Consider the following 27457-nt stretch of genomic DNA (forward strand, 5'->3'; position numbering starts at 1 on the left):
CAACATCAACTAGTATGTTAACAAGAAACGTATAATAAGACATAGAAAACAGTAAAATATCCTGGTGCCATCATTCACCTGTAACAAGATAGATTAATGACTAGAACAGAAACAGACTGAAATAAAATAGGATTAAAATGTTAGCAAGTTAGAACCTGACTTAATTTTAAATGTTTTAAAAGCATATTCCATTGATCTAACAGGCAAACCATTTGTTTTCACCAAGCATAAGATATCAGTGGAATGTTACAGATAATAATCAAGTTGCACATCACAGTTGCATTTTACCAGTAACATCTGTCACCCTCCCTATTTATTTTCAGCTGAAGGTATCGTATTAGTAAATCTAGATCAATCTGAAACAAGTTATGAGCATCCAAAGTGCTATAAAGGAAGTGAATGAATACAGGATTTGATGCTACACATTCTGGAAGTAAAACGATAATATAAAAATCACTTTGATAAATAATGAACTATTGTGAGGCAGAAAATTAGCTGTGTGTCTATGGCCAATTGACTTCCTCCCTGCTTATCAAGTGCACGGTTTATCTAATCTTTAGTAAAATTTGAAAAACCATTAAAAACTAAGAGGATTAGCATCATATTTCTGACAGAGTGCATTTTTACTTGAGCAAAGGTGACTTTCACTCTGAGAAGAAAGACCAATAATTTTATCAAACTAGAATAAGTACAGTATTATTGTCCCATTAAAGAGGATTAAAAATATAAATCAGAAAGTGAGTTTAATGCTCCTCTCACCTAAATTCTCAACTGTGGTGATAGTGTTCATTTTTCATGTATTAAGCATGAAGAGTTAAGGAAAACTTTTTGCAGCAGATATAAGATTACCATAATGTGAGACGAAGACCTTGTGTTGAATTGCTCACAAAATGGTCAGATTTAATTCCTTTAATAATCTCTTAAAAGAGACCAAGTAATGTGTTGGCATCAGCTCTAGTTTAGACCATTGATTTCTCTATTGTGAACTCACTTGGTCAGGATATAAAAACAGTGAACTGAGAACTGGTAGGGCTTAATGTGCAGCAGATCAGGTTCAGATGCTCAAGAGCTGCATTACGGTCAATTTAGATCTCTTTACTTTCAGATGTATGTATCTCTTTAAACAAAAAAAATTGACAATAACACAGAAATGAAGAATTCATTTCAACATGTGCAATACACACTTTGCTGTTTGATCACAGCTTGCTGAAAGACGAAGGATGAGAAACCAGTCAGTGTTATACCCATTCTCTTAAAGAAAGGTTTATTCCATTTCTTTCCTTAAATCACTATTTCTCTCACTTCCATAAATTCACTGACCATTCTATCCTCAAACAATTCACCATTAATTCCCATCCTTGGAAACAACTGTCACATTTCCAATGTTACTTTTTTTCCTCTAAATTTCTCCACAAATACTGGTAGATCTATCGATTATTTCCAGCATTTTGTGGTCTTGTATCAGATGCCCAGCGTCCATTGTACTTGACTTTGTGACCTGTGTGATGTGCTGCCTATGGTTGCACATTAACTGAGCATTCAGAGAGTAGAATCCCTTTTGGTTCTGGTGAAAAGTGGAGTTGATCCAAATGGAGCAGTAAAGTGATGCCCATCAATCAATGGCACCCTGAGCCAAAGGGGAATCTACAATACTAGAAAATTCATATGGTGTCTCTGGTGCTCTGGCTGCATGTCCTGTCCCCCAAATCCAAACCTGCATTGTCCTACCTCATGGATTCTTCCTATTGTAGGGGTATGATTGAGAGTCTGTACTGTACTACTATATTTCACAAGTCTTTTCATACTCTAAATTGCTGCACCTCTGTCCTGTACTTCATTGACAAGTAATTATTGGCTGACTTTCACTCACTGCCGCAAACTCTTTATTTACATTCTAATATACAGAATCCTGACAGGTCTCTCTTCCAGTTCTCTCTTCTTAGAGGCTTGATAGTGTGTCACAATTGATATCAGAGCAATATATTCATTAACATATTAATTCACGTTATAATACATCAGATTGAAGAGAAAAAAATGTTTGGTTTACCTTCCCTTTGTTACTGACCAGTGGTCACAATGCAAAAATAAAACATGCATTACAAACTAACTTAAGGTTTTAAAAGTTTGCAGATAAAAATTACTCCATCTCGAGCATTTCCTGAGTGCTTCTTTTTAATGTTCTTTTGCCTTTCTTTGTACTGTTATGCTGTGCTATTTCATTTGCTGCCTCACAGCTGGAGGAGGAGTGTTAACTTTCAGTGAAGATAACTGCAGATGGCCTTACAGGACAAACTTGAATAGCTCCTGCCTTAAAAGACCCACCTATGGATTGCAACATCTTGTCATGAGCTGCAGTAGTCTGGGCTGGCTAGCTGACAGAGAACAATCAGAGTTCTTACAGGGCGCAGTGGTGTGAGGAGGGATGCTTTCATTTTGAACAGCAGATATATGCACCACACAGTCACTCGCAGTACACAGACACTGGGTAGCTGCTGCCTGTGTGAAGTTATGACTTTCACTGTGCATTTCTCCATCATGGCTAGATCAGAAAATATGCTTATGGTGCATAAAACTAACATAAAAAATGTTTACGGAGTTAGCCACCACTTCCCACGGGAAAGAATGGCTCTAAGTTTTGTCTGAAGTCACATATCAAGTTGATATTGGATTGCTTTATGCTTCTTAAGATTGAATTCAGTGAATGTGACAGGTTTCCCAATGCGCCAAGCATTCCTTCCAAATATGTGGAGTGTCAGCATCTGAGGCAAGGCCTCTGAGTTTAAAATCTAGCGACAATACTTTTTCTTTGTCATCAGTGTCTTCTCAGAAGTCCTCTTTTGGTTTCAGCCCTGTTGTTTCACCATGAGGATTAGACCATACAGGCATGCCTCACTCTGGTTCACCATTGTTGACTTTGATTGAGCACCACTTATTGTGCATGACAAGTGGAGAAAGTGTATTAGTGAGTGACATATCATTTGTTTTGCTGACATGGCTGTCCATATGAATATCTGACAGGATGTGCAAATCATGAGATCTGGGTGTGTGCTAAGTGTGTGATGGTGACATGAACATATGACTGTAAGGTATGAAGCAGCTGCCTTAGTGATCATTTTGCAGCATTATGTAGACTCTGAAAGAGTTCCAATGGAGTGGAGGGTAGCTAATGTAACTCCACTTTTTAGAAAAAGGGAGAGAGAAAATGGGCAATTATAGGCCAGTTCGCCTGACTTCTTTGCTGGGGAAAATGCTGGAGTCAATCATTAAGGATGTAAGCATTTGGAAAGTGGTGACAGACTCAATCCTAATCAGCATGGTTTCACTAAAGGGATTCACGTTCTAGAATTTTTTGAGAATGTGACCAGTAGAGTAGAAATTGGTGAATCAGTAGATATTGCTTATCTGTACTTTCAAAAAGCTTTTGACAAGGTTGCACACAAGAAATACATGTCCAAGAATCAAGGTCGTGGGGGTGGGAGTTGGTGGTGGGGGAGGACAGAGATGTGTAAAACATGAGGAACTCAGACAAGATTCTTGAGCTGAGAACATGATTGAGTTTCAGACTTATTAATGGAATTCGAATAGATGTTGTCTTATTACGTAAAATAGTACAGAAATATTTAGAGTAGGGTCAGCAAATTTCATCTTGGAAACAATCTCCTATTTAAAACAGACTTACAGACAGCATGTGAATAGAAGGAGTTATAATTACAGCTACAAGATAGAGGGGCAGTATTTGACATTCAAGCTCAGGTGGGACAGAAGCTGCTCAAGTCATTGGCTAAAGAATTCTAATATTATGTATAACCTTATATTAGAACTGACACTATGAATTTTATAACAATTAGTAGGAATTAGCATCTCTTTGTATCTTCTGTGATTAGGATAGTAGAAAATATAAATGAGTAACAGAATTTGATAGGGATAGCAATTAATACATTGAATAACAGATTTTCAAAAGTCCTTAGATAAGCTGGTCTGGCAAATGTCTGAGAAAGAGTATAGCTATTCATAAAACACAATTATCAAACAAGACAACTTGTTTTAATAATTAGCTCTTCTCTTTATTGACTTTAGAAATAAAACTACAAGATCTATATATGTGTACTCACTGTCCTACTTATTTTTAATCACTAAAGCTTTGCCCATCACTTGTAATAATACTAGGGACTGCCCAGTAGACTTTAATTGGTTGAATAGATTAATTTTTTAATTTAACCTATTTTTTAATCAACCTATTCAAAGACATTGTTACACACCTCTGGAGCAGGTAGGACTTGAATCCAGGCCTGTTGGTCCAGGGACTCTACCTCTGCACCACAAGGGTCCTTCTTTGAATTGATATTTATATTATCAAACTTTAATATCATTAACTGGCAGAATCAACCTTGTTAATCTATTAAAGGGTCCAACTATCTACAATGTAGATAGTTACCATAATATTCTTCATATATTTACATGTTAATGTTAGTGGTGCATTAATAGCCAGTTTAGTTTCTCCTAAGGTCAAGGCCATTGTACCAGGTTAAAGAGATCCTATATAGTTAGAGTTAAATGGATCAGCAGCTAAAACATTTCTCAATACACCTTTGGTTACTAAGTATGCATTCACCACATTTAAAAAAAAATGTTTCACAATGATGAGGAGATAGCCTCTGACAATATTAATAGCTAGGTGTGGATTTGATGAAGGCAGTTCAATTAGCAGGAGGCTTGCATTGTCATAATTAGCTGCTAGTTTAGTAAGTGATCATCTTCTTCCTCATTAATTTACTATTGCACTGCCCCTCAAGGTTTAGTACATGGCTTTAATCATCTACAAAAATCTCATCATTTACCACTTGCTATTGTGATTTCAATTATTGTAGCTGGTGGCATATTAAACTATCCTGCATTTGGTGCCAATATGCACGTAGAGATTAAAGTCAACATCATATTTTTCAACTAATAAATGCATTTTCAGGGCCACACCTACATGACCTTCAATATTTTTTCAGTTCAGAAATATATGTTTACTTTTACATTTGCCTTATGAGTCAGTGTGGGAGATTAAGCAGATGCTGTATTGATAATGCGCTGACAATTATAATGTACTCACTTCGTGCCTAGCAACTGACAAATAGAAATGCTTCCTCCCACAAAAAGAGTGAAGTGTAAACTTGGTTTCAAACTAACGTTTCCAAGCTCATTGAATAACTGTGCCCCAATGAGAGATCTTGATGGAATTATTTTTGCAAGAATGGAAATAAAATTTCCTTCAATGAAGATGACGAAGATCAAATGTACCATGAGAATAGGGACTAGTCACTGGTCCAATGTTACAAAGCATGTGCAGGAATGGATCTTCATATTTCATAGTTAGTGTATAAATTGAACCCCATTTTTGGAAGAAAGTTTCTAAAATATCCTGTCACCCTTTATTTACATGTGCACTATACATGGGCTGTGAACATCCAGCTCAAAGCCAGTCCCTAGACTGAGGAGGTCTTCTGAACCACCTGTTTCTTTTTTCTTTTTATTTATTTCCCCACACTACCGCCTACCCCACATTCCCCCAGCACCCATGGTTTGTGTGTGCAGGTGTGGGACACAGTGAAAGACACAAAGTGTACAAATCTTTATTCAATTTCCACCACCAGGAAGATAGGAAACACCCGAATGGCCTGTGACAAGCAGTGCCCTTCACATCAAAGGGCAATGCTGTGTGATCAAACAAACACTCCTATTTTTTTCTCTTTGTTTTTCTTCTGTGTGATCAAACAGTGAAGGGGGAAACCACTTGTTTATATCTGTCAGCCAGAGCTCCCTGATTGGGCCTGTTAACCTGGGCCAATCAAGAACCTCATAGTCGATGAAATGCAACTGACCATGGTTCCAATCACTAAACCTTCAAAACTGAAAAAGGGCACTGGACCCAAAACATTATATTTGATTTCTCTGCACAGATGCTGAGATTTTCTAGCAATTTCTGTTTTTTTCAAATTTTCAGCATCTACAGTTTTTTTTAAACTTCAAAGATTAGTTTCTTCAGCATGAACTGTGATAAGTTCTGCTAGGACCAAAATTTGAGGAAAATAGGTCAGGTTTAGAAGTTTATTTTCATTTTGGTAAAAGTTTGGATATAAACTAGAACAGTTGGTTCATATGGAACTATAGTAAAAAATGAGGTCTGCAGATGCTGGAGATCACAGCTGAAAATGTGTTGCTGGTCAAAGCACAGCAGGCCAGGCAGCATCTCAGGAATAGGGAATTCGACATTTCGAGCATAAGCCCTTCCTGATGAAGGGCTTATGCTCGAAACATCGAATTCCCTATTCCTGAGATGCTGCCTGGCCTGCTGTGCTTTGACCAGCAACACATTTTCAGCTTTCATATGGAACTATCTCCACAGGAGCTGGAAATGGTCCTGATACATTTCAGCATTTATTTTCCTTTTCTATTCCGTCTATCATAATATTTAAAAATATCAGTAATCCTAGTTGTAACTGTAAAAATTTCCTGGTGGAGTGAAACTTATTGAAATAATTTTAAAATGTACAATCATGTGTCTACTTAATCATAATTGATGACTTTTTCTTTAAAATGTACAGTACTTAAATTTAAATCATATAATCTGTTTAGTGATTTTTCCCTAGTTATTTCACAGTTATTTTACATGATGCACATCTATATGATATTTTTTAAACTCACTCACTCACTTCTTACAGTGGACCGATGCATTTCTTGGCACTACAGGTAGGTTATTCTTTTTGGAAATGATCATTTACAGGGACACCAATCCAGACAGTTATGGGAAGGTGAGGGAAGATCCAATATTTATCACTTGCACGTGAACTGATGGAACTTTAACTAATATGAAATATTTCTTCCTAATATGAGGAGCAATCCTACGATTCAGAAACCTACACACTGTGGATCACCATAGAAAAGGTTTTTGTTTCTCTAGTAGCACAATGCTTCTTTTTTTTTGTGATCGCAATTTCCTCTGTAGTATCCCCTAGCTGCCTCATTACTATGGAAACTGAAGCAACATTCCAAAGCGTCTAAACATATTCTTACTGCCCATAAGCTTAGACCTCAGGCCAGCAATACATATCTGTACAAAGAGAAAAAATATGCTCGTAATTGAATAGGTGATGATGTACAAGTAAGATAATAAACCCACTCACTAAGAGCATCCGGATGCTATGACTTAACTGCAGGCAGCTTTTTGGAAAAAGGAAATTATTGTCAATAACCTATGGCTTTACATGACAAATTATTGCAGTAAAACACTTGCAAATTTACTCTGACTTCTTCTGTAACCAATTGTTTTCATTAAAATATTTTGAAGCATACACAAAAAATCATATACCTTACAACTTACTACTTTGTTTAAAACTGAATTCCACAATGACCAGAAACAAAAGGATGGAATTTTAAGCATGGCCTGCCATTCACAACAGTGGAACTAAAAAGGTGCACCATGTTCGCTCTCAACTTTTTATGATTCAAATAAAAATCTAAAAGGGTATGTTGAGGTGACATGTGATCATGCAGCTGAAGAAGGTGTTCTTTGGTGAATCCAGCTGACAACACTGGCGTCTGCAAACAAGGTCAAACAGGGAGGCTTTGAATTTGAGCAAAAAGTGAGGTCTGCAGATGCTGGAGATCAGAGCTGAAAATGTGTTGCTGGTTAAAGCGCAGCAGGTCAGGCAGCATCCAAGGAACAGGAAATTTGACGTTTCGGGCAAAAGCCCTTCATCAGGAATGAGGACACTTTCCTCATTCCTGATGAAGGGCTTTTGCCCGAAACGTCGAATTTCCTGTTCCTTGGATGCTGCCTGACCTGCTGCGCTTTAACCAGCAACACATTTTCAGGCTTTGAATTTGGCCACAAGTTTACCAAGTGTTGACCAGCCAGGAGTGCATTGAAATAGGCAAATCGAGTGGTAACAAATGAAGGTTTCTGTAACGGTGAGCCATGATAAGTACAAAATTGTGCAAAGCACAGAATTGTTCATTTTGATGTTTGATAGCACAGGACGACTATCACTTCCACTTGTGAGTGGTATGGTTTTTCTGGTGTGATTGGGCAGTGGTCAGGTAATTGGATATTCAGAGTCACAGAGTCATACAACATAAAAACTGACAATTCAGTCCACTATGTCTATGCCGAACAACAGACACCAAAATACACTAATTCCATTTACCTGTGTTTGGTCCATTGTCTGCTATACCCTGACATTTTAAATGCTTGTTCAGATGCTTCTTAAGTGTTGTTGGAGTACTTGCCTCCACCACCCTCTCAGACCCCGCATTCCTACCACCCTCAGCATGGAAAAGATTTTCCTCAGATCCACTCTAAAACACTTAGTCCTCACCTTAAACTTATGTCTTCTGGCATGGGGAAAAGATTTTCACAACTGTTCTGTCTCTCCCTCTCAATTTTGAATCCCTTGATCAGATCGTCTCTCAGCCTCCTCTGCTCATAGGAAAACAAACCTAACCTATCCAATCTCTTCTCATAACCAAAGTTTTTCATCCCAGACAACATACAAATGAATCTCCCCTATACTGTTCCCAGTGAAATCATGTCCTTTCAATAATGTGACAACAACTAATGTTTTATAGAGTTGTAACAAGACTCCCTTGCCCCAGCTAGTGAAGTTAAGCATCCTATATGCCCTCCATGCCACCCTGTCTGGCTGTGCTGACATCTTCAGAGATCAATGGACTTGTACACCAAAGTCATTTTGTTCAATATATTTAGTCATCTTTTCAAATTAAATTAGTCAGACAGGATCTCCCACTAACAAATCCATGCTGACTATCCCTAATCAATTCCTAGTCTTTCCTGGTGTTGATTACTCCTGTCCCTCACATTTCTTTCCTCAAGAATCTCCCTACCATTGATGTCAGACTATAATTACCTGGCCTATCCCTGCTGGCCTTCTTAAACAAGATGTGGAGGTGCCAGAGTTGGACTGGTGTGGTCAAAGTTAAGAATCACAACACCAGATTATAGTCAACAGGTTTATTTGGAAGTACTTCCTAGTACCTGGTGTTGTGTGATTTTTAACTTCTTGAACAAATGAACCACATTAGCTATCTTCCTCTGTCTGATATTTATATGAAGTGCAATACTATCTGAAATATTGCCAATTATTATAAGTTAGTGATATCTTTCCCATTATCTGTTGTTCTATTATTCCTTATTGTACTCTGCAGTTTCACACGATTGCCAATTTGTTTCAGATTAAAGAATGAAAGTAATCAATGTTATACAGTTAACAAAAATACTTAATGAGAAATATTAGTACAAAAATGTTAGCAAGGAATTGCAGAATATAAATGATTTGTTTGATAGTGGGGCATTGCAAGAAATAAAAAGAAATTCTGTAAACTACCGCTCTCATTCCACTGCTAATAAAAAGGATGAGAATAACAAACAAAACAAGAGCATAACTGGTAGTCAAATATGAAGGCAAAATGTCAATGGTAGCTTGGCCCCAAAGGACAAAGATCAGGCCATAAATAGTATCAACCAAATATTGGAAATCTAGCTGAAAAGGAAAGAAAATCAGCATGGGATTGCTGACAACTCTAGCAAATCCAGAAAAAAAACCCTCACATAATGTATCACTATATTCGTGGCTTTTAGGCCAGTATAGATAATGGCTGCCTGAACAGTGAAAGTATTCTATTTTCTTGCACTGACACCTCTCACAGATGAACTAAAAACTTTACTACTTAGAAGAATATTGAAAGATATTGGTCATTAGTATAACCAGTCATTATTAGTCACTGCCATCAGGAAAAGCAGAAAGAAAATATTTTTGTTCAGAAATCTCAAATATTTGATAAATTAGGGAGAGATACACAGATAGGTGGAGATGGAACCCCAAAAAGAGAGAGGGATATGAAAGGGGTAGGTATATCTTTCTCTCTCTCTCTCTCTCTCTCTTTCTCCAGGCTCCATATATATTCATGACACTACCTTTTTCATTTTAATTGGCTTATTGTTGTATTATTAGCAATTAGGGGAGAGTTGCTTTTTGTATGATAAATCATATTATTTTCGTTGTTATTTTACACATTATAAATTAATCCCAGCATAAGCACTAGAAAAGAAAAAAAAGCATGCAATATAATTAATAACTACCATATATTAAATTAAATCCAGCAACATTTTGTATTACCTTTCAAAGCACAGAGCAGTTATATGCATTTAAATAATTAGGCATACAGTATTCCTGAAGCAAGCAAATCCATTAAGTGCTCAGTCCATAGTGCTATTACAATCCACTGCACTTTAATTTACCACCAGAGATGTGTAGTTACAGTACTTTTTTGGTTTAATAATGTTTCCAATGTTCCTCTCACATCTGGAAGCAATCATTTTATGTGAATCAAACCAGTCATCAATTGTGAGTTGACATTATTTTACAATATTCCAGTATTAAAGATGAATTTGCAAATTTACTGTGAAAACATCTTATTCACCAGTTAATCTCATTTACTGGTTTGAAATGAGAAAAACGTAGGTCCAACAGAAATGGTACAATTCATAGTTTTTCACGTCTAAATAAATTTGTTTGGCTATTACACAGGAAATATATGGCAGCTACCAAGACTTAAAAACAAGTTGATATTATTGGGAGCTTTGAATAAAAGCATATGAAATGCAATAACAGTGGAAGTGCAGGAATATCTAATTGTCTATAATAGATTTTTTTAAAATCATAGAATCACAAAATTCCTACAGTGTGGAAGCAGGCCATTCTTGTGCTGAATTTCACAAGAATATGGGTATTCTTGCTCACTGTTGCTAACTTTCATTCCATAATTGTTCAGAAAGGATTTATACCTGTGACTGTGACAGAGATTCCTTTCTCTTGTACACAGCATACACTAACATCTACACTGACTATGGTTGAACCAATTGCTCAGGCCATAAATATTACTCTATATCTTCACATAAAGCAGTGTAATGGGGCAAGAAGTATCCTGGCTTCCCTCTGTCCAAAAAAGCATAACCTCTAATTTGCCACCTGCTAGTCCTGGATATGCTCATAAAAGGCGACACCTTTTCCATATCCACCTTGTCAAGATCACTTTAGCTCTTATACACTTCAGTTCGGGTCATAGTTCTAATCTTCAGTGAGAATAAGCCCATATCTTTCCTCATAAGACAGCCTGCTCATTCCAAGCATCAATCTAGTAATCCTTCACTGAACAGCCTCCAATGCTAAAGAAGGAGATGATAGCCGCACACAATATTCAAGGTGTGGTTTCACCTGTTGTATACAAAGGTCTTGTATAACTAAATCATAACATCTTTATTTTTGTGTTCAGTTCCTCTCAAAACAAACAATAACATCCCTTTCAGCTTTCTGAATGCATGTTGTATCAGTGACTCACAGACTAAAACAGCTTAACTACCTCTGAATCTCAGATTTCCATAGTCATCTACCATTTAACTAATACTTTGCTTTTTCATTCTTCCAGCCAAAATGAACAACATTAGATTGTCCTACATTATAGTTGAGAATGTGTTGCTGGTAAAGCGCAGCAGGTCAGGCAGCATCCGAGGAGAAAGAGAATCGATGATCCTGGCCGGAGCCCTTCATTTTCTTCCTGATGAAGGGCTCTAGCCTGAATAATCGATTCTCCTGCTCCTCGGATGCTGCCTGACCTGCTGTGCTTTACCAGCAACACATTCTCAACTATAATGTAGGACAATCTAATGTTGTTCATTTTGGCTGGAAGAATGAAAAAGCAAAGTATTAGTTAAATGGTAGATGACTATGGAAATCTGAGATTCAGAGGTAGTTAAGCTGTTTTAGTCTGTGAGTCACTGATACAACATGCATTCAGAAAGCTGAAAGGGATGTTATTGTTTGTTTTGAGAGGAACTGAACACAAAAATAAAGATGTTATGATTTAGTTATACAAGACCTTTGTATACAACAGGTGAAACCACACCTTGAATATTGTGTGCGGCTATCATCTCCTTCTTTAGCATTGGAGGCTGTTCAGTGAAGGATTACTAGATTGATGCTTGGAATGAGCAGGCTGTCTTATGAGGAAAGATATGGGCTTATTCTCACTGAAGATTAGAACTATGACCCGAACTGAAGTGTATAAGAGCTAAAGTGATCTTGACAAGGTGGATATGGAAAAGGTGTCGCCTTTTATGAGCATATCCAGGACTAGCAGGTGGCAAATTAGAGGTTATGCCTTTTTGGACAGAGGGAAGCCAGGATACTTCTTGCCCCATTACACTGCTTTATGTGAAGATATAGAGTAATATTTATGGCCTGAGCAATTGGTTCAACCATAGTCAGTGTAGATGTTAGTGTATGCTGTGTACAAGAGAAAGGAATCTCTGTCACAGTCACAGGTAAAAATCCTTTCTGAACAATTATGGAATGAAAGTTAGCAACAGTGAGCAAGAATACCCATATTCTTGTGCAATTCACCACAAGAATAGCCTGCTTCCACACTGTAGGAATTTTGTGATTCTATGATTTTTAAAAAAATCTATTATAGACAATTAGATATTCCTGCATTTCCACTGTTATTGCATTTCATATGCTTTTATTCAAAGCTCCCAATAATATCAACTTGTTTTTAAGTCTTGGTAGCTGCCATATATTTCCTGTGTAATAGCCAAACAAATTTATTTAGACGTGAAAAACTATGAATTGTACCATTTCTGTTGGACCCACGTTTTTCTCATTTCAAACCAGTAAATGAGATTAACTGGTGAATAAGATGTTTTCACAGTAAATTTGCAAATTCATCTTTAATACTGGAATATTGTAAAATAATGTCAACTCACAATTGATGACTGGTTTGATTCACATAAAATGATTGCTTCCATAAAATGAAGGGCTCCGGCCAGGATCATCGATTCTCTTTCTCCTCGGATGCTGCCTGACCTGCTGCGCTTTTGCAGCAACACACTCTCAACTCTGATCTCCAGCATCTGCAGAACTCACTGCATCCTACATTATACCCTATCTACCATATTTTTGCCAAAACCTCAATCTATTTATACTCTTATGCAAACTCCTTATGTTTTCCTCACAACATACTTTCCAGCTTATTATTGTGTTGCCTCCATAGTTGGCTACTATGCTTTCACTCCACTAAGTCAAATCATTGACATAAATCAAAGCTTTGAAGCTCCACCACAGAATCCTCCATTCGTCACATCCTGCCAATCAGAGAAAGACGACTCTGATTTCTGCCAGCCACACAATTTTCTTCCCATGTTACCCCCCTTCACTAAGATCCTTTATCTTCCATAATAACTTTTGATGTGGCACCTGGTCACCTTCTGGCATTCATGTACAATACATTTATTGGCTCCCCATTATCCACAGCATGTGTACCTCCTTTGAAGAAGTCTAATAAACTGGTTAAAATTGATTTTGCCTTCACTAAACCACGATGATTCCTCTGATTTTTTAAAATATATGTAAACTCTGTAATGATTGCTTCGAACATCTTTCACACAGATGCCAAACTAAGGTGGTCTATAATTTCCTTTTCCCACCTTCCTTCATGAATGGAGCAGTTTGACAGAATCTTTCCTGAATTGAGGGAATACATCTATTATTTCATCATCCAACACTTTTAAGACTCTTAGGTGAAGCCCATCTGGACGCAAACGAAACTTGCCGTGGGTTCTCCAGCAATTGTATATGACTTCCCTGCTGATAATAGATCAAACGTTAATCTATCAACAGTTTCATGGTGAATCTGGAATGCCAGCAAAGATGGTAGTTGTAAATAATTTGTTTCTCTGAGTTTAGCCTTTCCATCAAAGCTTATAAAGATTTGTTGACAGTGAAATAAATGACCCTATTTTAAAATCTTCATGCAGTCCACATGTTTGACTTGTTTGTAACAGTACCTGGTATTGGTATCTGAATTTATCTTAGAAGTGTGTTGTCCATCACCAAAAAGATTCAAGAGGCACAGAGGGCACACATAAAAGATATAAATATACAGTTGAGATTACAAAGGGTACACTATTATACCTCTGGTTTGCACAGTTGCATGGTTGGACACTGACCAATATTAAAGACATAGAAAAGTGACTAACACTGCTATAACTAAGAGAACACTTAGCACCAGATCCAAACTAGAAAACTAGAAACATACCCTTTATTGATCCATACAAACATAGAAAGTAGGAGTGGGAGTAGGTCATTCAGCCATTCAAGCTGAAAATGTGTTGCTGGAAAAGCGCAGCAGGTCAGGCAGCATCCAAGGAACAGGAAATTCGACGTTTCGGGCATAAGCCCTTCTTCAGGATTCCTGAAGAAGGGCTTATGCCCGAAACATCGAATTTCCTGTTCCTTGGATGCTGCCTGACCTGCTGCACTTTTCCAGCAACACATTTTCAGCTCTGATCTCCAGCATCTACAGACCTCACTTTCTCCTCCATTCAGCCATTCAAGCCAGCTCCGCCATTCAATATGATCAGAGCTGATCATCCAACTTAATACCCTGTCCCCACTTTCTCCCCATTGCTTTTCATTCCGTTAAGTCTATGTGAATAGGAAGGACTTGGAGGGATATGGGCCAGGTAGTGGCAGGTGGGACTAGATTGGGTTGGGATATCTGGTCAGCATGGACGGGTTGGACCGAAGGGTCTGTTTCCATGCTGTACATCTCTATGACTCTATAACTATATCTAATTCCTTGAAAACTTTTGACATCAACCATTTGCTGTGACAGAGAATTCCACAAGCCTACTATTCTCTAGATAAAGAAATTTCTTGTCATTGCCATCTTAAATGACCTACCCTATATCCTTAGACTGCCATCCCTTGTTCAGTCTCCAGCTATCAGGAAACATACTTCCTGTGTTTACCTTGTCTCATTCTCTTATAATTTTGTAGGTTTCTATGACATCCCACATCATTCTTTTAAATGCTAGTGAATACAAGTCCTAACCATTCTGATCTCTCTTCATACGTTAGTTCTGCCATTCCAGGAAGCAGTCTGGCAAATCTTGAATTTACTTCCTCCATAGGGAAAACATCCTTCCTCTAATAAGGAGGCTGGAACTGTACACAGTACTCTAGGTGTGATCACACCAAAGCCATGTACAATTGTAACAAGATCTTCTTGCTCCTGTACTCGAATCTTCTTGCTATGAGGGCCAACATACCATATGTTTCTTCACCAACTGCTGCATCTGAGTGCTTACCTTCAGTAGCTGGTGTACAAGGACACCCAGGTCTCATTGCACCTCCCCCTTTCCCAATTTATCTCCATTCAGATAATAATCTGCCTTTGGTTTCACCACCAAAGTGGATAAATTCATATTTATTACATTATACTTCATCTACCATGCATTTGCCCACTCACACTGAATCATCTTCACATCCTCCTTACAGCTCACCCTCCCACCCAGCTTTGTGTTGTTTGCAATCTTGAAAATATTGTGGTTAGTTTCCTCTTCTAAATCATTAACATATATTGTCAATGGCTGTAGTCGAAGCACTGATCTCTACAATACCCCATTAGTCGCTGCCTGCCACTCTGAAAAAGGCCAGAGTATTTCTACTGTTTGTTTCCTGTATGACAACAGTTCTCTCCCCATGTCAGTGCACTATCCTTAATCCCATGCGCTTTAGTTTTACAAATGAGTATCGTATGTAGAACCTTATCTGAAAGTCTAAGTACACCACATCTCTAGCTCTACCATATGATCTCTACGAACTGCATTCTTGAAAAACTACAATAGAGTAGTCAAGTATGATTTTCCTTTCATAAGGCCATGCTGACTTTGTCCAATCCTTTCACTGAGGTCCAAGTGCTCTACTGTTAGTTTTTTTTTTATAAGTGGATTTAAGTATTTTCCCCACTACCAATCTATAATTCCTTATTTTCTCTCTACCTACTTTTTAAATAGTGGGGTTACATTAGCTGCTATCCAATCCATAAGAGCTATTCCAGAAACCTTAGAATCCTGGAAGATGACCACCAATGCATCCATTCTTTCTAAGGTCTCTTCCTTTAGTACTCTGGCATATAGATTATCAGGCCCTGGGAATTCATCTGCCTTTAATCCCTTCAACTTCCCTGACACCATTTCCCTACAAATATTGATTTCCTTCGGTTCTTTCTTCTCACTAGACTGTGCACAATTAATTCATGAGTGTTTCACACATTAAGGCGCAAGACCTCACGTCTTCTCCTTTTAATATTCGTAATCCCATTTCCATTATTTTGCACTATGACCCTGTTTAATTCTTGTCCTTGAATTCTCTGGCTATCACTTTTCTTAGTTCCCATTCTAATTTTAGTATTTGTCTTGCTTCCTACTCTGTATCTCCCTGTATAGGTGTCCAGCATCCTACCATTTTAACTTAAAATCTCCCCAACCATTCTGGCAAATACTCCCCTGGGACATCAGTTCCGGTCCTGCCTAGGTGCAACCTGTCCAGTTTGTACTGGTCCCACCTCCCTAGAACTGGTTTCAAATTCCCAGAACATGAATTCTAAAACTACCTCCCAACCACCACCACCACCAAACCATCTTTCAGGCCACATATTCATCTGACATATCCCGGTATTTCTGCTCTAATCAGCACATCGCAATGACAGCAACCCTGAGATTACTATCTTTGAGGTCCTACATTTTAACTTGCTTCCTAACATCTTACATTCTGCTTTTAGGACCTGCCCATTTTTAACAATGTTATTGGTACCAACGTGTATCATGATCATTGGCTGTTCATCCTCCTACTCCAGAATGTTATGTAACCATTCCAAGACAGTCTTGGTCCTCGCATCCGTAAGGCAACATACCATCTAGGACTCTCGTTTGTGACCACAGAAACATCTAGCTAGTCCTTACATTTATAGCATTCCCACACTTATTCTTGCTCTTCCACGCAGGAGAGACAATGGTGATGCAATAAATTTGGCTGTGGCTGTGTTCCTCTGAGAGACCATTCTTCCCAACAGTAACCAAAAGTAGTAAGTCTGTTTTGAGAGTGAATGGTTATTGGGAAGTCCGGCACTGCATGCCTCATCCTTTTTGTCTGCTTCGTGGTAACGCATTCCCTCCTTGCCTGTTAAGTGTTAGCCTTCGAAATGACTACCCCTCTGTACAAGGTATCCACAATACTTTCACCTCACCTGATTCTCAGCAGTGCACCCAGCTGCCATCCCAGTTCCAAAGCCTGGGCTTCCAGGAGCTGCAACTGGAGACACTTCCTGTACACGTTTTAGTCCCAGGCACTGGAATTGGATCTGCTTTCCCACTTGGTGCAGGAGGAGCACACCCTGGCCTTGAGCTCTCCTTGCATGACTTAGATTGCAAACCCTTAGATTGCTCTTAAGTTCAAATAATATTAATTACTCTAGGGCTCTTTTTCTCTGGCCCTCTGTACTTTTGCCCTTACAAATTACAAACTCAAAGAAAAGATATTTTAAGGTATAAGCAATAAAAATAGTATACTTACCCAAGCAGCTCCTTCTTCTTGGCCCTTGTCACTTTTTGAATCCTGCTTTAATCTTGATGGGATTAGAAACATGTCATCCACTTGTTCTTCTGTCTTTCTTGCAATTCTTTCAATTTTCTACATTCCCCTGAACTTTCTATACTTAGACTGATTCTTACTTGCATGATCAACTTGACATCTGTCATGCATGCTCCTTTTCTGTGTTCATTTAATGTTTTTTTTCAGCATCCAGAGAGCTCTGGCTTTGTCAATCCTTTCTTTCTCTCTCATGTAAGATTACATTGACTGCCCATAAAGTTGTTAAACCCAGCCAATTATTCAGTTACAGTTAAACCTGACAATTGTTAATTCTAATTGTCCTAGGCCAGATCTGCTCTCATCCTTTAACAATGGCCCTCTCAGAATTAATTATTTTAGTTTGTTTAAGTGCATGACCTTTTAAAAGCTTTGCACAGCTTTTGCACAGAAGGGCGAACATGTGCCCAGTCTGTATGGAAGCTTTGGCATTGCACATTTTATAAGCAATTTCCAGGAAAAAGAAGAGCATTTTGGCTTTTTGCTTTGGTTTGTAGATATAAACATTTTTACAATCACAAAATTGGTATTTTTAATAAATGTGTTTGCGTCACACACACACATTGTAGAATTTGAACTACATTCCACAATCCTGTTTCCAAAAACAAGATAAGACTCCTGGATACATGGGGTAAAAAATGAGGTCTGCAGATGCTGGAGATCACAGCTGAAAATGTGTTGCTGGTTAAAGCACAGCAGGTTAGGCAGCATCCAAGGAACAGGAAATTCGACGTTTCGGGCATAAGCCCTATGCCCGAAACGTTGAATTTCCTGTTCCTTGGATGCTGCCTAACCTCCTGGATACATGGACAAACATCAGTAAAATATGACCCAGATTTTGCTTTCACTCTCATTTCATTGCTAAGATACTTTCAGAAGTTCCTTACGAGTACCTTTGTAAGATAGTCTTTCTTTCACTTTGAACAGTTTTGCCAAAGCAGTTTGGTAGATATTTAGTTTGACAATATATAACTTCACTGAACCTTTTCCATTCTCAGAAATTGTTCTGTTGAATGTCACATTCAACAAACAGGACTTCTATGGTATATTGTTTTCTGTTAATGCCAGTGGATATTATGAGTTGTTAAACTTTACTTCCTGCAATCAGACCAATTAACAGTAATAATGGCTTTTGTCCATTTGTGTGGTTTAGCAGGGTGAAGATGGTGTATGTGTGGTTTGCGATCTAATGGACAATATGAGCATCAGTGGGCCTGGTGATCTTTCTGTTTGTATTTTTATATATGCTTCAGAGTGAAAAATGAGTTCTGTCAAAATATCCTTAACACCCATTCTTTGAATGATTTCTATATAAATGCAATCAGATTTGTTTTGAGGAAGAGCAAATGAAAGGCGAGAGAATTCATTTTTATGGTATTCAAAATATGTGATGAAACCAATAGGAAACCAAATGATAAAGATTGTTCTGCATTGAATCAGTTTGAAATGAGAAACCTCTGAAAAGCTGATGATTCTTTTTCAATCTCTGTAGGTGCTAAGTTTGTTTGTTAGATGTATTTAGCCCAGCTCCTTTCATTGTGCAATAATAATTACAGCCACCAAGATTTGAGTCATGTTTCTCAAATCATTTGGGATGGCTTAATTTCAGTAACGCAAATGTTTATCATGTTCACAAGTCCATGGTCAGGGACCAGATGAATTTTGAGTTTAATGTTCTTTTTTTCAACGTATTGCCATATTTCTTTTTGGCAGCTAATTTCTGCAGTGCTGATCTATATATTTTAATCAGCTTGTTTTGATCAGAATTTGCAAACATGAATAATTAGCTGCCAATATATTTGTTAAGTAAATAATAATCTGTTTTCACTAGTTAGAATCTATATGACAAAAAAAATTCAGTAAATCTAAAATAGTCACAGTCACTGGCATTATTAATCTCAATCTCTTGAAAAGAAAATGATATAACTTACTTGAACTGCAAAGGGAAGATGTTGAATGGTTGTTTTACACTATTGTAGTATTTCATGGCATTTATGCTATGGTATTGGAATATATGGAGTCTAACATTCAAGTAAAAGTGAGCATTTAGTGTTGTGCTCTACAAAAAATTCACTGGATTGCAATATTACATTTTATTTACTTGACCTATTATTTTAAGTTAGACCAATGTCTGATGTAGCACCTCCAGGCAAATTCAGATCATGTTAATCAGAAATTAGAATAAAATTATATACCAAAACTTGCCTTTAAAATTCACGCATTGTAGTAGTCATATTTGTAGGCACCAAATTAGCATCTCATTGAAAGGTGTACCTAATGCTGTCCCTGGCATGACCATCCACATTTAATGAACCATAGTTGACCTCTTGGCTTGATGGTAATGGTAAAGTGAGGTGAATTCTGTCCATGACATTAGAAGTTATGGTTAAATACAGTTCTGCTTCTGCTGATCATCCTCAGTACCTGAGAGATGCCCAGTTTGAGATGCTAGAGTCTGTCTTAGCAAGGTGGTTACAGCTGATTCCACAATTTCTATGCAGTGACCATTCCAACTGATACTGTTATAGACAGACACATCTGTGACAGGTAGGGTTAAGTCAATTCTTTGTTTGCTCTTGTCCATTGCCTCATGATGACCTGCCATGACCGGTTTACTAGCTTTGTCCTTTAGGACTCAACCAGTTTACTCAGTAAATATGCTTCCGAGCCATTATTAGTGATGGACATTGAAGATTACATTTTGTGTCTTGCCAACTTGCAAGTGGTGTTCAACTTGTGGGTGTCCTGATTCATTAGCCAAGGATGTGGGGGTGGTGGTGGCGAAGGTGATATGTGGCAATCTGCAAGAGGTTTCACTGCCTATCTTTCACTGTTGAGGACTCCCAGGGCAACTCTGCCCTAACCATACAGCACTGGTGGGTCTGCCCTGCTAGTGAGATATGGCTGGGAGTAAGTAGTGCGTTCAGAGTGCTTCCTGGTGTGCAAGGACACTTCCTGCAGACTTTATCAACAGTTACAAACTCCTGCAGGAGATATCAAGTCTGGTGAAGTTAGAGAGAGTGGGATATGTTGAGTCCCGGGTAGGAAAGGGTTGTTGTATCTGGCAACAAGGCAGGAGTGTTGGCCTGGAACAGGCAATTAGGGTCAGTCCTTATGGAGATGTGGGGACTGATGTTGAATTTGGGCAAGATAAGGCAGGGATTGGGTTTGGCAGCAGGGAAGGGGTGGGGGAGGAGCAGGAGGTGGAGTTGTGTAGAGGGGCTGGGGTCATGTTCAGAGGTGAGGTAGGGAGCACAGCAAACAGGTCTCTTGTCCAGAGACTTATCCTGGGTGAGAGAGTGTTGGGTCAGCTTCTGGGCTGTATAAGGTGATAGCTGAAAATGTGTTGCTGGAAAAGTGCAGCAGGTCAGGCAGCATCCCAGGAGCAGGAGAATCGACATTTCGAGAATGAGCCCTTCTTCTTGAAGAAAGGCTCAGGCCTGAAACGTCGACTCTCCTGCTCCTTGGATGCTGCCTGACCTGCTGCACTTTTCCAGCAACACATTTTCAGCTCTGATCTCCAGCATCTGCAGTCCTCACTTTCTCCCTGTATAAGGTGATAATTCTCCTTATTAACTACTCTACAAAAATGCTTATTCATAGTCCAGGAAGGCAAGGAGATGATGGTTTAAGCAAATAAATAAATGTTATTAGCATACATCAGCCAAGATTTTCTGATGGCCAGATAATCATCTCTGCAATGCAGGTGGGAGTTGTGAACTGGGATGCTGCAGAATCGCCATCATAGCGGACTTCAAAGGAATCACCAGGGAAATGGAAAATTCCACTGCAAAATTCTTTTGCATCTAGAACCCTCCGAAAATATACATTTAAATTGGAGAATTTGGAAGTTTTCATTAAAGTCAAGTTAATAACAACTCAGGAAATGTTAAAGTATTAGATACCTAGTCTAATTCCAGAGTAGTTGATCAACTAACCCCATAACTTTCCTCCCAAAAACACCTCTCCTAGACTCCTTACACAGCCCCATTCCAGGATAAGCCTGAACTCAAATCCAAGGTTTTAAATCATAAACAAAATTTGTCAGTGTTTGGATAATGTCACTATTCAATTGTGCACTCAAGCTGTCTATAATTAGTGCTGATAAAACAAGCAAGTATGTCAAAATAGATTGCAGATACCAGTTTGGGAATGATGAAGAGCAAGTCTGGCTGGCCAACTTCAGGTTTATAGCACAACAATGTTGTCCACTGGGCTCTACAGGTCGAAGACTTACACTGTGCAATGAAGTCAAGCCAGAAGTTCAAACATTTCCACTTGAGTTGCCTTCAGAAGCTTCTGTAGTTTAGATGGCAGAAAAGAAAACCATGCAATAAGGAGTACACCTGAGCTGGCATGTCAAGCCTCCACACCATTTTGAGACCACCACAACTGGGTTGGGCTGCTTATGTAGGAGAAAGTGAGGACTGCAGATACTAGAGATCAGAGTCGAAGAGTGTGGTACTGGAAAAGCACAGCTGGTCAGGCAGCATCCGAAGAGCAGGAGAATCCAAGTTTCAGGCATATGCCCTTCATCAGGAATGAGGCTGATTCCTGATGAAAGGCTTACGCTCGAAACATCAATTCTCCTGCTCCTCATATGCTGCCTGACCAGCTGTGCTTTTCCAGCACCACACTCTGGGTTGCATATGTAGCCAGGATACTTGACACTCACTTACCAAAGGCAAACTTTGATGGTGAGTGCACACTCATGACTATAAAAACACTCTGATGTCTTCACTTAGGAGTTTAAATATCTGATATAAACCTGGGAGAAAATTTCCCAAGGATTGCTACTTTTGGTACAACCAAATAATGAATGGTACCAGCCCCTTCAAAAACAAGTGTGTATCAGAAGCAGAGAGAAAGTGCAACAAGAAGATATCCTGAGCCAGCATGGCATTCAAAATTCAATCATCTGGTTATCCTGTCCTCGTAGCAGAAACTTATAGGTGTGTGATCAGCTGTGAATGTGCTAAAACCTGACCAAACCCGCTAGGTGATGAACTTGAAAGGTGAAAATCATAGATGAGGTTGAGGAACAGTGATAATGCAGGAGAAATTGTCAGAGGAGGTTTATTAAATGCACTCAAGTTTGCACCAGTTGCAAGCTCATTTCAAAATTTAAAAAGAACAGTGTCCAGTATGGTTCTCCTATTAGCTTTGTCTGTGTCCATGCACAAGTCAAACACACTACTTTTCTTTAGTAACACAAGCAGAAATGGTAATAAACAGCATGTAAAAGGTTCACTAACATCTTGTACAAGCATGATACAAGTTCTGCCATGCATAAAACGTCCTTGAGTCATCCAGGTTCTGTGCCTTCAGCTTGGTGTACAGCATAAAAGAGACTAGTTTATGGAGTCAGTATGGGTGGAGGTGATGACAGCAGTTATATCTGTGAATCTTGGCCTGTATAATGTTGCAGTGCTGAAAGTCAAGCAGGTACATTTTGAACAGCAGAGACTCATTCTCCATCAGCAGGTTATCATTGAGATTAAAATCAGGAGACTTTTATGTAAATGCACAGCATGATGGTTAAAACTATGTGAGGCTTGCTTCAAACCAGGCTGGAGTTTTAATGCAACACCACAACTAAAGCTTCTTTTCAAGCTGGATGTTCTTTTGCAGTCAATGAAACATCACTAGATGCAGCTTAGCACTGCAAGCAAAAAGACTGACTTGTTTCCAAAGTACTTAAATAAGAAATTTAAAGCACAAACAATTCATGAACTATGACTTTTATAATAATTCCAGGCAAGGATGGCAGATTTTTAACTTTTCACCATTCTCCAGCATCATTGGCAAAGCATAACATGGAAACATGTTTCATCTTGACCCAATTTTCCTTCACATTATATTGCCATTACTTTTTCCCTTGATTATCAGCCACTCTAGCAGGAACCGGTCATGAATAACGAATTTTGGCAGCTGGTTAGGCACCCCAGCTTTGACTCCCAACTTTTTTCATGAATGTTGGTGACCCAGATTTCCATTGGTCTTCCTTTATACCTGATCCAAAGTTGAAAGTCCAATCTGGATAAAAGCCATGAAATGTTTTGAGTTTTTGATAAACCCATGCTGTCAATATCAACACCATCATGAAACTTTGCATATTGACCAGCTGGTGGTGTGGGACACGTTTTTAAAAGTTCCATCCTGAATTCTGAGTAATATGTGAGTTAGCGCCTGCATTAATTTACAAATTGTCATTGTTCTTGTAACAGTCAGTGAATTTTGACACTGGGTTAATTCAACTTGGCTCCATTATAAACACTGCTGCATTGAGATTAATATTTGAAGTACATACTAACAAATTTAATTTTTACAGAAGAAATTTCTCATGAAAATACCTTATAATCTTTACTTTGTGAGAGGAGTGGCAAGGAGCAAATCATAAGGTGCAAGAGGATTGGACAGAGTGGCCTCCCTGTCCTGTGGTATAAGAGATAATCTCACAGAAAACAATTCTAAATCTGAAAATCTGACTTGAATGAAGAACTGAGAAACCACAGCTAAATGATTCATTTGTTTTTTTAACAAAGTCAAGTATATGATTTATTATATGATTAAGATTAGTGTTTAACTAATTAAAGTAGGGGTATAAAATTCAAATTAACTAAATAGAAAGGCAGAATTATTGATATTGGGTCAGGATTACAATGGGATCTTGATCAGACAGGCCAATGGGCTGAGGAGTGGCAGATGGAGTTTAATTTAGATAAATGCAAGGTGCTGCATTTTGGGAAAGCAAATTTTAGCAGGACTTACACACTTGGTGGTAAGGTCCTAGGGAGTGTTGCTGAACAAAGAGACCTTGGAGGGCAGGTTCATAGTTCCTTCAAATTAGAATAGCAGGTAGATAGGATAGTGAAGAAGGCTTTGGTAGGCTTTCCTTTATTGGTTAGAACATTGAGATTCAGAGTTGGAAGGTCAGCTTGTGGCTGTACAGGATATTGGGTTAGGTCACTTTGGAATATTGCATGCAATTCTGATCTCCTTCCTATCAGAAGGATGTTGAGAAATTTGAAAGGGTTCAGAAAAGATTAACAAGGATGTTGCCAGGGTTGGAGGGTTTGAGTTATAGGGAGAAGCTGAATAGGCTGTTTTTCCTTGAGCGTCAGAGGCTGAGGGCTGACCTTATAGAGGTTTATAAAGTCACGAGCGGCATGGCTAGGGTAAATAGACAAGGTCTTTTCCCTGAGGTGGAGGAGTCCAGAACTAGAGGGCATAGGTTTAGAGTGAGAGGGGAAAGATTTAAAAGGGACCTAAGGGGCAACTTTTTCATGCAGAGGGTTGTGTGTGTATAGAATGAGCTGCCAGTGGAGGCTGGAATAATTGCAATGTTCAAAAGACACTTGGATGGGTATATGAAAAGGAAGCTATGGGCCAAGTGCTGACAAATGGGACTAAATTAGGGAGAGATATCTGGTGGGCATAGATGAGTTGGACTGAAGGGTCTGTTTCCATGCTGTACATCTCTATGACTGATATGGGGACTCTGCATTGGGAGGAGAACAGTCACCCAATAATGATTTTTTCCTGAATAGACCAATTAGTGGCTAGCAGACATGTTCCACATTCAGTTAAAGATATTTTTAGGTTCTTGAATTCAGATGGTGAGGAGGATGTTATCCAGCCTGGAAGAAGTTGCAGCCTGCAGTTCAATGGAAAAAGAGAGCAGACACCTCTGTTGAGGCATCCACCTCACAACCTTCAAAGGTTTTCAATTACAGCTGGTCACAGTGTGGAAACAGGCCCATTCAACTCAACAAGTCCACACCAATCCACTGAAGCGCAACCCACCCCAACCCCTATATTTACCCCTTCACCTAACACTACGGGCAATTTAGCATGGCCAATTCACCTGGCCTGCACATCTTTGTGACTGTGGGAGGAAAGCGGAGCATCCGGAGGAAACTCATGCAAACACAGGGAGAATGTGCAAACTCCACACAGTCAGTTGCCTGAGGTGGGAATTGAACATGGGTCTCTGGCGCTGTGAGGCAGTAGTGCTAACCACTGTGCCACCATGCTGCCCACCGTGCTGTGTAATAACATTTCTGAATATACTGATTAGGAAATTGTGAAAAACAGCAGAAAGAAAATGACCAATCTCAGAAAATCAAGTTACCAGAACAGTTTGGGTTGAGATAATGAACAGCAAGGGCAGAAAAACATCACTGGGAACAGGTTTTAGACTGCCCGCCCCTCAACTAAACATTTACTGTCTAGCCGACAGTAAAACTGGAAATTAAAGATGCATGTGTCTGTGTTCTACAGTAACCAAGTGGGACTTTAATCCTCATGTAAACTAAATTTCTAGAAATAACATAGAATTCCTACAGTGTGGAAGCAGGCTACTCAGCCCATTGAGTCCACATCAACCCTCTGAACTGCTCCCTACCTTTTCCCTGTAAACCTACATTTTCCACAGCTTATCCACTTGGCCTCCACATCTTTGGGAGGAAACCAGAGCACCCAGACACAATGAAAATGTGAAAACTCCACACAGACAATCACCCAAGGGTGGGATTGAACCCAGGTCCCTGGTACTGTGAGACAGCAGTGCTAACCACTGAGCTACTGTACCACCCATGAGAATATGAATGACAAGTTCATGACATGTAAACAAAACAGTTTTCTAGACCAATATGTCTAGGGAAAAGCAAGCTATTTTAAATTGCTAATTGCAAACATTCTTGGTGTGTCTTTTGAAATAATGATTCCAAAGAGTATTTGCAAAAGATAATGTGAGTGGTGCTGTCTGTGAATGTCACTGTGTCAATTTCCAATACTTTGCATTCGTTAACATTGTCCTGATCTAGAAATTGACACAACATCTATCTCAGATGGACCTACTTAGACGACTTCTTGCACAAGGAGGTCAGGAAATGGAACTTCCATAGTTCCATGACCTTAAGATTTTCAACGGAATTCATATCATCTTTTAATGTACTCATTCCTGAACTGCTGAAGTGCATAAAGTGGGAACTAAGGATTGGGCCCAATTAGGAAGTTGTGGGCATTACAATAAATGCCAAATTCAACTCAATCTATACAGGAATCAAATGCTGTTTTAGTATAGTTGACAGCTTTGTAGGATTTCCAGAACTTAGTCTGCAGCACATGGCATGTCTTGAGACATTAAAAGCCCAAGTTGAATGATCTACGAGAGCAGATTAGTAAAAAGCCCTGCTAAAATAATGTAGATTGTAAAATGATCTTGGGTGAAACTTAATGCCCTTTCTTATGGTGAGTTTAGATGGCATGGAGACTGTAATCAGGCAGGATGGTAGTAGATGAGAATTCAATTGCTTCCCTCCCACCCTTTGAGGTGTGAGGTGAGAACGCCTGCGGTCAGCCCTCCTGTAGGGATTGCAGTGTCCCTCATTCAAAGGCACTTTGATTAGTCGCAAGTCAGTTCTTGGTGAGCAGAACTTTGGTCCACACTGACTCCACTAACTAATTAAAGACCTGAGAGGAACTTAATTCATCAGGAGGTACTTCCACCAGCAACTAGTACATCAGTACTTCTGTTCCATCCCAGCCTCTGAATCTGACTGAAACTCATTTTTGCCTCTTTGGTTCAGAACATTTAATTTCCATGGGGCACTCTTTGAAGCTGTAGAAGATAAAAAAAATCTTTTGTGCATAATGAGGGTATTTTCTCAAATTAATGACTGACTATTTCTGCCAGCTTCCAAAAATACAGCTTTCCTGATCATGGGTGTATTTGCCAGCCGAATTATATGTCTGGAAAAACCTCACTTATTTGCCTTTATCTTTCAGGATATCATTAGTTGTGCCCCAAATCATAAAGTGAGCCTGACCCTTTCGGGCCTCTTCTCTGCAAAGAGGATAATTTTCTGCAGCTGAAAGAACCCTCTGGCTATGATATTTCC

This window comes from Hemiscyllium ocellatum, chromosome 22 (assembly GCF_020745735.1).
Source record: "Hemiscyllium ocellatum isolate sHemOce1 chromosome 22, sHemOce1.pat.X.cur, whole genome shotgun sequence".
Classification (NCBI taxonomy): Eukaryota; Metazoa; Chordata; class Chondrichthyes; order Orectolobiformes; family Hemiscylliidae; genus Hemiscyllium; species Hemiscyllium ocellatum.